General features: G+C 42.2%; 1 long non-coding RNA gene across 1 annotated transcript; it reads left to right on the top strand.

The window, feature by feature from the left end:
• The first annotated feature begins 427 nt into the window (after positions 1 to 427).
• On the top strand, positions 428 to 4308 carry LOC126511569 (uncharacterized). Its single transcript, XR_007594731.1, has 3 exons — positions 428 to 519; positions 1588 to 1682; positions 4155 to 4308. It is a non-coding gene; the product is annotated as an uncharacterized lncRNA (long non-coding RNA).
• Positions 4309 to 4777: the final 469 nt, after the last annotated feature.

The raw sequence follows: 4777 nt of genomic DNA, 5'->3' as shown, positions 1-4777 counted from the left end.
ACATTAAGAGGCAACGGGATGATGGTAAAAAATATTGGTCTTTTTCTTTTGACTACTCACAGTGAAATGTCTGTTTAAATACAAAGCAAAAGTAATAGAAGAGGAACAGGATCAGGATCAGTAAGAAAGGTTTTCAGTATAGAAACATAGAAATGCTTAGGTTTCTCTCCATGCCACTGACTGGGAATAATGAGTGCGAACAATCCAGCTGTTTGAACTTTCTGTCAAAAAGTCTTGGGAGAATTATATTCATCATTCTCATAACCAATCCTGATCAAATGTTAATAAAATTACAAGGTATAGAGACATGTAGCTTTTATTCTCTTTGTACATTCTGGGAAACATTTGAAAGATAATTGAGTACTTGTACTGTCTGTGCAGAAGCTAAAACCAAGGTAACTGATGGCTCATGTGTTACATCATTGCAGAACCACCACTTGTGAACCAACCTTTCTCTTGGTGAAGGTTTCCTCTTCTGAACCAGCTTCTCCTCCTCAGTTCCAGCACATTTAAATGGAGGTAAACAAAAACAGAGCTCGTCTATTTTTCTCCTAAGTGTAACCCTGAATTCTGAGAGATCAGTTATGGTGGGAACTTAAATCCCAAATGGAGCTGAAAGGATGCAGAGGAAGAGTGTGATGTGTTGCCAACTGACCGAAGGTTTATCTTTTAGGGCAGACTTTGTCTGCAATGACAAATTATTCCTTACATTCCCATACAGTTTATCTTCTCGCTCTTTAGTCTCTAAGCCTAAACTGCCTGCCCTCAAATGTAATTGCTTCTCTTGCTCCTTTATGAGTCATTGCCGATTCAGCTAAGTCCACCTTGGAAAATCCCACAGCAACGAGAACACCTGATAATGTACTATCGCAGTGAATTACGACGCTTCTTCCCTGCATTCCTATCCATATTTGGACTCCGTAGTCATGGAAGAACCGTTTTTCTTGTGTTAAGAACCTTTCATGTAGTACAATTATTCTATGATTTAATCATTCCTTTCTTAGAAAAATGTCTGATTAGAACATGATATATTTGTAGTGTTCTTTTGGAAAATTTAGGGGTTGTGAGAGATGATTAGCAGGCTTCCTTCCTTCTGGCAAACAGGGAAAACAGTGGAAAAACAAAAAGAACTTGAACAAAGACTTTAACATACAAGTGGAAAATCTATACAGCTCAAGACACTTGGTGATTATTGAAAAGCTTTGATGTAACAAACAAAGGAAAAAAAAACATGGCAGAGAGAGATCTTGAATTTGGTATGGAATACAAGGTTGAAAAGTTCTGCCAAGGGTGGCTAGGCTTTTCACCAACAGTTGAACTTTGAACATTGATGCCTTTGTCAACTGTAGTACATGGATAAATCTACCCAAGCTTCAAGTACTGAGTTCTAAGTCTGAAGCAGTACAGTAAGTTCTAAATTTTCTTGCTGCTGTCTCACAACGAGAGCAGAAATGTTCTATCACACCACACATTTTCCCTTTCTTTACTAATTTCTAGGACTGTTTTAGCTTCTTCAAAACGTCATTTCTGTGTTGTCATGGACAGTGAGAACATCTCTGTTGCTTTTCTTTTATCTAACTTCAGCAGAACTGCTTCCCAAGGAGAAACTCATCAGGCTTCAGACAGGAACTTCCGGAAAATGCAGCTCTTCGTAGAGAATAAAGAAATCAAGAGTCTGAATGGTAAGAAGTTCACTTCAGCCAAGGCAGGTGCCCACTAGAAGACGTTACGATACCCAGGGAGGCAGCATATTTTACATTCATGAGTATAACCCACAGAGGTGGATGGGAAGCAATCTCCATACTGTTTAGGCTGAAAAGAATTTTATTCCTAGGAGTCTGCAAAGCATCTACAAACTTGCATACCAGTGACCCCTTTCCAAGGAATAACTAAAACTTTGCATGCCAGGTGTGTTTGTCTCTCAAGAGCTGTGGCCTACTGAGTAGACTTACCCATGGGACAGAGTCACTCAAGAGCTAAACAGTGCCAGTGCCAAGGGAAACGGATGGTCCAACAGATGTTTCTAGAGATGCCTCCCTCCCTAAGGGCCGTGGAGACATAGTCTGGAATCTAGATGGAGTTCTTGTGAATGGCAGCAACAGTGTTTTCAGGAGAGAATATTTTACTTTGTGGCTGGTCTTCAAGTCCGTCTGCATGTCTTTGAAATCTAACTCTGATTGTCTCGACAACAGCCTCTAAGGAAACACTTCTGTTTCTGTCTAGAATGGAGGCTGTTATTGGGAACTGAACACAGCCACTCATCTACCAACTGCCCCAGCACTTTTATTCCCCATAATTGGAAGTTTCTTTGTTATGATTTGGCAGATAAGCATTTGCCTTTCTGAGTTATGTTCTCAATTTTTTTTTGTTTGTTGTTCAAAACAGGGTTTTTTCTATGTAACAGTCTTGGCTGTCCTAAAACTCTAGATCTTGCTGGTCTCGAACTTACAGAGATCTGCCCGATTCTGCCTCCCAAGTGGTAAGGTTAAAGGCATATGCCACCCCTGTGTGACCTCAATTCTTTTATTGGTGATAAACAAAAGTTCACTTTCTTTCCTGACAATGTCCTGGGGTAAGCTAACCAAAAGAGCTGACAGCTACTACTTCTGTCTTGACTATCCCAACCCAAGACCAAATTGCCAGTAGGCACATTTAAGGAATACATCTAGGGTAAGATGATTCTAAATGGTGCCCAGTGCTCCTCAAAACCCCGGAGTCCGTCCCTTGATATGTTTGTTGTAAGCCTGCCTATTTGTCTTCAGGAATCTGAACGCATCGTGGTTATGAGCACTCACATGTGAAGTTAGTTATAGAGCCCAGTAAGCATCCTCTTTTGCCTCCATCTTCCTTTGCATACTCTGATGCAGCACACTGCCAGGTGCTGAGCTACTCCATGAACACCATAACTTAGCAGAGAGCAGAGGAAGGACATGGTTACTGGCCGAGAAGCTGCAAACACTTTCCATTGAACATCTCACTAAAAGGAGGCACGTGGCATCAATAACCATGTGAGCATCCTTGGATGGCCTGTTTCCTTGGTTACCCTAAGATGAGCATGGTTTCTAATCTTCATTTCCACCTCAAAGTTTAAACTCCTCTTTTACTGGGAATCATGAAGGAATAAAGAAAAAGCATTAGTACCTAGGTGACCCCTGGCATCATGTGATCTCCTCGGCCTAATGTCAACTCTGCTCTTTGGAAGGTCCCCCAATGGCAGCTGTGCCTGACCATCTTATTGTCAAGGCTGGAAGATTTATCTTTATGGGTCACTGCAGCCATATGCAACACCTGGCTCCGAGCCCAGGCCTTCCAGGATGCTGTCCCTCCGCCCCTGCACTATAAGAAATTCCTTTCCTCTGGTGTCCCACATCAACACAACCGCACATGACAGTGACATGCATACTGTAATTACGGATAATGTCAAAAACCTGGTGGTGGTGCAGGCCAAATATGCTAAACTACTTCTTTGCCTGACATTTCAGTCGATCTATTGGCATAAGTAGTCAACCTCCAGGACTTTCCCTCCTATCTGGAGAAAGATTACTTCCTTCGGCATTCTGTTGTTACAGTTTGCCCACGTTTTGAGGGTAATAGCTTTTATTCTATTACTTCGAATTCCATAAATGCACTGGTTTTGTAATCTCTAGCTCCTCTGTGGTGGTAACACGGGCCTTACAAGATTTTACTTATACCATATTACCCTTTTGTTGGAGCTAGTGGTCCAGTCCACATTACCTACCTTGCCTCATGGCTGATATATACATGAGCTGTCACTTGAGCATCTAATCAGACTTCCTTAGTCTTCTACAGCACATAGAAAATAGAAACTCTCAGTTTCCAATATTTCACACACACAAATGCACGCACGCGCGCGCACACACACGCACTCACATACATCTTAACTACAAACATCTCTCTGTGAAAGCTCATTGTTCTGCTTGCTTTTTTGCTGCAATAAAAGCCATGGCCAACAGCAACCTGAGGAGGAGAAGGTTTATTTGACTTAAAAGGGTTCCGTTCATCACTGAGGAAAGGAAAGCCAAGAACTCAAGGCAGGAACCAGGAGGCAAGACCTGAAGCAGAGAACGTGGAGAAATTTAGCGTACTGACTTGCACCCAGGGCCATGTTTAACTATCTTTCTTGTATTTCCCAGGGCCACCCAGACTACAGTGATACGACCAACAGTCGGCTGGGCTCTCTCTCCCACATTTATTATCAGTAACGGAAATGCGACCCAGGCTAATCCAGTAAAGGCTTCTTCTTCTAAGGTGACTCTAGATGAGTTTCAAGGAGACAGCTGAGGCTAAGTATGACACTCATCCTTGATCAACGGCACAAGTGCCTTGGACTGAGTGTAAAGCTTTAAAACTGGAGCTTGGGGATGGGGCAGAAACAGGCCGCCCTTGTCTGTGGACCAACCAATAAGATAGTATTAAGGACCTGTTACTAGTGCACAGTTTTGAAATCCTCTGACTTATTTTTGTGTTACTGGAGCTAAAATATATGAATGGAAACAACAGAATGGGAGAGGTGTTTGACTAATTTACTAATTCTACTAATTGCTTCCATCCCATAGTCCTTGCTTATGAGATCTGTGAGTCCACAGTGGGGATGAATGCCATGGCTGGGAGCTCTCTTAGAGAAGAAGCAGTCTATTCATATCACAATAGAACAGGGAGGGGCTGGAAAACAAAAGCAGCAGTAAAACCACTTCCTCAGAGACATATTTCCAGCTTGGTCTCTGTCTAAATCAGGGTTTCTGTTGCACTGAGAAGA

This window comes from Alexandromys fortis, unplaced genomic scaffold, assembly GCF_014885135.2.
Source record: "Alexandromys fortis isolate MF-2015 unplaced genomic scaffold, M_Fortis_MF-2015_v1.1 scaffold_102, whole genome shotgun sequence".
NCBI lineage: Eukaryota > Metazoa > Chordata > Mammalia > Rodentia > Cricetidae > Alexandromys > Alexandromys fortis.
Note: the sequence above shows the minus strand (reverse complement) of the source record. Positions and strands in the feature narration are given on the sequence as shown.